Source organism: Pecten maximus, chromosome 15 (assembly GCF_902652985.1).
Source record: "Pecten maximus chromosome 15, xPecMax1.1, whole genome shotgun sequence".
Classification (NCBI taxonomy): domain Eukaryota; kingdom Metazoa; phylum Mollusca; class Bivalvia; order Pectinida; family Pectinidae; genus Pecten; species Pecten maximus.
The window spans coordinates 33728111-33736798 of NC_047029.1; the positions used below are offsets into that span (position 1 = coordinate 33728111).

The following is an 8688-nucleotide window of genomic DNA, read 5'->3' on the forward strand; positions in this document are numbered from 1 at the left end:
AAACTATCTGAAGATGACAATCATCTAATCTCTTATTAAATATGGAAACTGTAAAATAATTGATTATTTCAAAAAACTAGTTTTGTCAGTATAAAGTACAAGTGAATCAAAAATTCAGTCCAATAAACCAGTAATTGTCTTCCCACATTTTGCCAAAACTGAAGTTCTTTAAATCTATGATATTGCTGTACCTATTTTAAGTACAAGTACATTTTAGTCGAATTACAATGACAGTACAGCATTCTACCTCTCAGATATTTTATAAACGCAGAAATCATTAATATTTCTCTGAACTCGCACAAGAAAATCACAGCACTTTACCACGTGAATAGTCCCTGGTCTGTCGCCCCACTGGTGTACCAAGCAGTATGAGATTGATATCGGACAAGTCACTCCGACATGCGTCCCATCCCGCACGGACTGACAGGAACAAGCCTGCAGTAGCTAGGGGTCTCTCATTAACATACAACAGTCAATATTCCTACCTCCACTTCATTAGCCTTTCAGACAATTCTTATATAACTGAATATTTTTACATACACTATCCATTAAGCATGGCCATTGTTGTCTTTTATATCTCTACTTATCTTCTACCCTAGGGAAAGATACTGTTTTATGATGATCAACTGGAAGCAGTGTTTATTTTTACATACCTGTGAAAAATACTGAATAAATTTAGGACAAATTTTACATACAAACATTTTAGTATCGTATTTAACTGATCTCCATCACAAAAAGGCTCTGTGTCAAGTCTGTACGAAGACTGAAATGCTATTCTTATGTCAATTAGATTTTAAAGTTCAGCCAAATTATCTTTAAGATTTGTTGTCCGATCTTGAGGAATTCAATACACATTTATTCTCTTGATAATTGGGTATCTCATCAATCTTGAGCACTTTAGAACTTTAATATTCACAAAAGGAGATTTTTAATGTTCGCAAAATGACAAGACAAAGCACTGAGGAATGGAAAACACATACAACTGCCCCATTAGCCAATCATCACAGTGAAATATTTTCACACCTGACTAGGAAATACCTGTCTTAATGTACTCATGTCATTTACACAGTTTTCTATCCAGGTGTATTGACTCCTAACGAGCATCTTTAAATAATGCAGCTGATTTCACCTGTGCGAGTATCCTAACTGATAATCAATTCTGTCTGTGTTAATCTTACAGGTTCCACTAATGACTTCCCCAGATCAGTGTCTCTTTATCCTTCACATTCGTTTATCTTTTCAATGATTATAACCAAATTCCTCAGAAGTTTTTAATGCCTTCGTTTCATACTTAAAATTGTTAAAACATTTTAGAAACAATGTTTTAATATTGTGTTGTTTATGAAGATTTTTCGCATCTTAAATCTGAATTTACTGGCTGTATATTTGGGGATAATAAAATTTTAACAACAGAACTATTTCACGTTCATTGTTTGTACATAAAAGACATACACCCCCAGCATTGTAATTTACACCTGGACGCTATCCCATACAATACCCTCCAGATATATTCCTGTCACTTTCCACAGATTTTTGTTTGTTCCAGGTGAAAAAGTGTTTTATACCTGTGTAAATATTTGATGTCTACCTGTAAGGGCTTGAAATTACAGGTGATAGATCTGTCGTCAGTTTAGACCTACCTGTTCAAAAGTTTTAACATACACAACTCGTTACTGAATATCTCGAGGTAGACACTTTAATTGTCTCTATATATACCATCACCAAAAGCCCCATTTTGTTTTTCCTTGAAACTTTCTTTTGAACCCTGACAAACATTTTCAATGCTCTTTCAATGTTTTTATGTAATAAAATCTGTAGTAAATTAATGATTTATATTTTTCATTTTAATTATTCCATTTTTTTTTATTTCCATAAATAAAACTTTGATCCTTCACAAATATGTCCTATACTTTTTTCAACAATATTCAATTAAATCTGGAGTACATCAATGATTAATGATTTTAAATTCTAATAACTAAATAAAACTATTTTTTAAGATAAAACTTCTGTTAACTTCACATAGTAAAAAAAGTTAATTACAAATGCTGACTATCAATATTTAAAATATTTGTACCAATAAAACAATAACCCCAACCAATCATTCTTTAACTCAATACACTTCATTTGACTACAGATTTTATTTGTGGGTCATTAAAATATCTCTACTGCTCGTAAAAAATGAATTAGCATTGTTATGAAGGTTGACACGAACTTTATCAATACCGCAAAGTTGTCCATTACTTAGACTGAAATAATGGAGACTTTGACAAAACATCTGAGGCACGAATACCATCCGCAGATGTATAGAAGGGCACATTCATTATAGCCACGTCAAACCTCACAATCGACATCAAGTTGCCTAGCCCTTGAAAAATGACACATTTGTCAGAATCAATATACATTTTACTTTACCTGTGTCACACAATATAAATATCAATAATACAGAGGCCACCTTCACTGGTGATAAAGATATATTTTGACACTGAAATGTACTCAAATAAAAAGCCTTGTACAAACTGACCTTTGTGTATAATTATTATTTCTACTTAGAAGTTTTATGATTGTTCTTAAGACTTATTTATTAGAAATACACCCCCATCCAAGAAAAAAGACAAAACAAAACAAAACCCAACCTTTCTTGAAATAAATCATTTCTTTCATTCAATGTCTAACCCTAAGCCTTTCAATTTTTAATCTAAAGAATCATCAATTTCAAAACACCAAGCTGAAGTGGTCCACAAATAAGCCCTTCTAACACTTTGAAATCAAACTTTTTAACTTGGGGAGGAGTTTATTCTAGGATAGATATGGTAATAAATCCTGGTGTTGTGGTTATTTGGAATGTTTCGGTACCCAACAAGATTATAGATTTCCCAATTTTAACGTATTATGCAAAAGCCTGTTGCATTTTAATAAGACACGTTTCCATCAAAAGCAGAACATGGGAGGAACGGAGAATATTGACTTCCAGGAACAAGGGAGGAGTAGTACCACTGAGGGTCGGACATAATGAAGAATTTAGAATAATTACACCGTACAGTCTGGCACACTGCCAACAAAATCTCCATAACACAATGGCCCCTCCTAATCCTATGTGTAAGCAAGCATGCAACACTTGCTACAATTCCGCAAGACAAATATTTTCACAACCATTCACATCCAAATCGGAAACACTGGCGACCATTAATACTTATCTACCTTAGTTATTAAATGATCTAATCACCGTTTTTGCTTTCGTTTTGAATACACCTCTGAATAAATATTGGTTTAACAGTCATTGTTGCAAGGGAATGTGATCGCAACTGATTTCAAAACTTTTTATTTTTTAATATCAGCTGAAATTCGAACATTGGAAATGTACATGTTTCACTAAATGAAGGATTTACATTGTCATACAAACATAAAAAGGTCGTCTGAAATATGGAGACCCGCATTTATACCAAAATACATTACTAAAAGGACATGTAATCTCTAAGAAAAACAGGGTAAAGTATGGTTGATGTATGGCTAACGATTTGTTTGGTGGAGGCCATGTATTGATTTATTATGCAAGGCAGTAGATTATGTCTATAGGGGAAAGTGATCTTTTAATCTGTGTAAAAATTCCCCAAACCACCGAGCACAACTGCCTACCAAAGTTGACAACTAAATTGCAGTGTTCTGAGCTCCCTTTTGAAAAATTTAATACATCACTGACATTAACTGGCGTATTCCGCTTTCAATTTCTCGCAAATAGAACGATAAAAACGCATTTTATTTGACAATCCACCGTACATTTAAATTGAAGTGTGACTGAAGCAATGACTTGGCCTTCGTATCAGAGGTGACACGTGAATTTCAGACTATAACAAAGCAATGTATTACGGTAAAATCTTCATCAATGAAACCGTGAATTCAGCAAATTTCTAAATATTCATAAGCATTTTAAATCATATAATTTGCTTTTAACCTGGCTTGTATAAGACTCTACAAGTTTTCACTCGCACACATTGATTATTCTTGATAGCCCTGGTGATCAGGTTGATCCTAAAATTTGGTAAACGTTGGTAAATCAGAAACTTCACCAGTGGGTAAGACAGTCTCTAAGAGCCATTCTTGAAACTTACAAGTGCTTTCAGTGTTTCCACGGTAGCCAAAAGTAATTTAGAGTAAACTTAAGATTTACGTGTCTTTGTTAGCTTTGTGATTTAAATATCAGTCAATTAAGTCCTTCTGCAAACAAAATCCAATACTCCAAATCACAAATCTACACAATAATTCTCTTTGGAAGCCTTTTCGATAAACACTTTTGAGGCCGACATAATGGAAACGGTATAGATTGGTAGGGGAATATATGTACAAGTAGATTGGTCAATACAACAGGTCCGGACTGGTCAGTTGAGGGTGTGCACTGGTCCTTATATTGCTTGCCTTCACTATCAGTGCTCTGGGTGGAGATTTCCGGACAAAACATGATCCTTCAACTTTTAAGTTATGATACCCAGGTAAATGCTGACTTAATCCTTGTTTTGTACACATCTATGGCATTGACATATTCAATATTATTACACCGTTGTAAAGATAACACAAATCTTCAGAAAGCCGAAAATGTTTTAAATAGGTTAAGCGCTCCATATATTGCGCTCCACAGAATCATTATAAAGGTTGACAGCAATGAGAAAATATCAGAACATCGTTTCAAACTCAGCACCTTAAAACACAATATATCATGATTCTGCCTATAGTCCAGATTCAAACTTGGCACCTCAAAACACAATATATCATCATTTTGCCTATAGTCGGATTCAAACTCGGCACCTCAAAACATAATATATCATCATTCTGCTTATAGTCCAGATTCAAACTCGGCACCTCAAAACACAATATATCATCATTCTGCCTATAGTCCAGATTTAAACTCAAAACGCCATATGGTGACATTTTTGTACACCCTCTTACCAAAAACCAACTTCATCCTGTGATAAACGGTGAGTATTTCACGGACACTTACCAGGACACTACCTCTATTTACATATCATTACTGATTACGCTATCCACACGGCGATGCTGATAGCAATATTGCCATACGGTTGTGATAAATTATATTTTATCTGGATACATCATGTTTAACTTTCGTTTTAAAATGTTCAAAGAAATATCTCAAATGTAAAAATTGAGTGGTTTTGGCTGGGAATGCAATGTGTCACTTACACGTCTAGTTTTAAGATTTTCATTTTTTTTTTTGTAATAGACCAGAAATCGATGCTTCCGTCTCGTTAAATTCAGACCAAAGAATAAGTAAACCAATCACTACTGGTATATACCTCATGAACTGTAACTGTCCATAAAAAATATATATGTTGATATATGGACTAGCCAATATTTGTTTAATGTCAGTTATCTAAACATTTCAATCTGAATTGAGGAAGAAAACATCTAAGACTTTGTCTGTTTTATTTCTTATCAAGTACTTCTATCATATTTGAGATACAAAAACGAAACTTTAACTGATGTTCTTTATGCTTATGGACTTTTCCTGTGGCTCTATCCTACATTTTGAGGACCTTACATTATATCTTTAGTGTTAGAATTAAAAAAATATTAAAAATCAATGAATGAAACAGAAATCCTAAGAAAATACTGGAAATTTGATTTTTACTGTAGGATATATATATATATATATATATATATAACAACTAATTCTGGTTTAAGGGTTACAGTCTTCTATAACCAAACAAAAGCCTCAAATTCCTAACTTATTATTGGGTCAATTTAGTAATTGTTTTTCTATACAGAACGCTGTGTGTACTATTCTTTCATATTTGGTTTTGATAATCAAGAAGGTGAACTCGAGAATAAGGGGAGATAATTTGTGAAGAAAGAAATGGCAAGAGCCTTGACACTCCAGGTAATTTAGGATCGCAAGGTTGACAAGTGGTGTTTGATTTGCACAGTTAGGTGAAGTCACAGAGCCATACCTTATCAGGAAGGTAGAATGGCGACCAAATATTGACACTTGTTTATTGAGGACCCAGATAGAATGGAGTTTGCCTTTTGTTTGTCGGTGGCTATCAATATTTACACTTCATTCCCCAGCACTGTACGAGTTATCAACCCAGCTTTGTGTACAAACCCACACTCCAATGTCACTGAACATTTTATTAATTCTGCAGAACCAATTAATTAATAAATCCTTGTCAAGCCTTTATCAGACACAACTAGCTTGATCCAAGCCGTCCCTATATCCGACGGTACTAGCTTGATCCAAGCCGTCCCTATATCAGACACAACTAGCTTGATCCAAGCCGTCCCTATATCAGACACAACTAGCTTGATCCAAGCCGTCCCTATATCAGACGGTACTAGCTTGATCCAAGCCGTCCCTATATCAGACACAACTAGCTTGATCCAAGCCGTCCCTATATCAGACGGTACTAGCTTGATCCAAGCCGTCCCTATATCAGACGGTACTAGCTTGATCCAAGCCGTCCCTATATCAGACGGTACTAGCTTGATCCAAGCCGTCCCTATATCAGACACAACTAGCTTGATCCAAGCCGTCCCTATATCAGACACAACTAGCTTGATCCAAGCCGTCCCTATATCAGACGGTACTAGCTTGATCCAAGCCGTCCCTATATCAGACACAACTAGCTTTAACTAAGCCGTTCCTATACAAAATATTTCATGATAGCTTCATAAGTGTCACAAGCATGAAAACCTTCAAATAAAAGTTTTTATCAATTAAAATACACAAAGGGAAATTAGAGATTTTCGACATAAAAGGCAATTTTAATTATCTGATAGACAGCTATGAAAATGTACTATCTTTTATATTTTTATGGGTTATCTGCTCTTTAATAAAGTCAACTTCAAATATTTGGAGACGGTTCTGTATCGGCTCAACAAATAATATATTAATTGAAAGAAAAAATCTTTAAAGTAATTGGTATGTTAGATCTCGAGCATAATGGTATTTATTTACTATTCTGTGCGAAAGATCTTGAATGATGCGCAGTAAAACTGAATTAGGAGATTAACAAAAGTTTTGTTCATACAGATTCTACTCAAATTAGTCTCCGTGGTGGACATGGTTTATTTTATAGTGACATTACATCTTAGAATCTCCATTAGGAAGACCTTTTAATCGTGAAAGCTCTAAGAATAGCGCTCAATCTCAAACCTATGGGACGTCTTCTGTGAATTTAATGGATAATTAAAAGGCCAGGTCAAAAAGGCAAGTTAGGACACTGATGAGACAAAAGACAATACTTTAAAACAGTTGACCTTTCAGTTGCTTTCAAATAATTTTCCATTAAGATTTTTTTTTTTTTTTTTTCATTTCAAGAGAAACAATCAGAGATACAATTAGAAATTTCGGCAAGTATTCAGTTCTAAATGTCTCTTAAGACTTCTCATTTAAAGTTCAATATCGATTTGAGTCCAAAACAGGCAATGACTTAATTGAAACAAAATAAATCTGAAATGCTGTGTATTTACGATAAACCTGATCCATTTAGTTAAAACTTCAGCTCGTTTTACATCTACAAGTTTAAGATAAAGTAGGATATTTGGTTAAAACATTGATTGAAAAATACCTTGGTTGTATCGCAAACATCTCCGCAAAGCAATTCTTCAAAATCTATGTATCTTTTACAAAACTAAAACACTTGGGACATATCCCATGCTCTGATCCCACGTTCCGATACTATCACTGTATGGAAACAATATCTACACAACTATTTTACACATCAGATTGTTGACTTACTCAGTCTTTTTTTGTACAGGACAATGAAGCCGGACCCAAGTTAAAACCCTAGTATATCTTACAATGACAGTCTTTTTTTACATAATTTTTTAAAAGATGGATAGAATAGACCATCCGCTGATACTAAGGCCTGGAATACACTGTGAAGACTTTAACAAGTACTCCTAATATTCAGTCTGACAGGTGTCATGACAGCGTTAGAACACTACAGGGTGACTAAAGCCTTCTCGTCCACCACACAATGCTAGGTGCTTTAGAACAAGACAGGAGATTAGTATCGAAGGTTCCACACTTCATCAGGGTACAAAGGAAAGCTGGAGTCTATTACAGTTTGTCCTGATATAGATCATAGTCACAAGAGCTCTTATCTCAAACTCATCTGATACAGGCTTTTACAAGATGGTAAGTGACCTGTGACCTCCTAACTAATGACCTACGCTGACCTCATCAATACTGACCTACGAACCCTGAGCTATGACGGAGGACCAGGTACAATAGGATGATTCTGAACAAGGCCGTGTTCACCAACAGACCCATTATGTCACCACAATGGAACAAACATGTACAATATTTGTCAGCTGTCAGTATCAATGTTACAATCATACAAGCACACGAGATCCATGTGGCCTTTGACCTCAAGCCAATCCATGTGACCTCTGACCCATCAGACTATGTATGAGAGGGTACCAACAGAGAAATGGTGTCGTCTGTCAGACAATGAGTATTGGTACCTACTGGACATTGTCCAGGTGATGTGTCCTGCTGTCATGTGTACATGATGTGTTAAATCAGCTGACAGGGTCCGACTTTACATCAGTGATGTTATAGTTTGGAAAAAAAGAAATTTCATCAGATAATTGGTGACAAGAACTTGTGCTAAAATAACTACCAATATCGCACAACTAAAACAACACAACTAAATTAAACAACACAACTAAACA

General features: G+C 34.8%; 1 protein-coding gene across 9 annotated transcripts in view; it reads right to left on the reverse strand.

Annotated features, from left to right (window-relative positions):
- Window positions 1–8688, reverse strand: part of LOC117344361 (RNA-binding motif, single-stranded-interacting protein 3-like) — a 261555-nt gene that overhangs the window by 69276 nt on the left and 183591 nt on the right. The gene's annotated exons all lie outside the window — the stretch shown is intronic.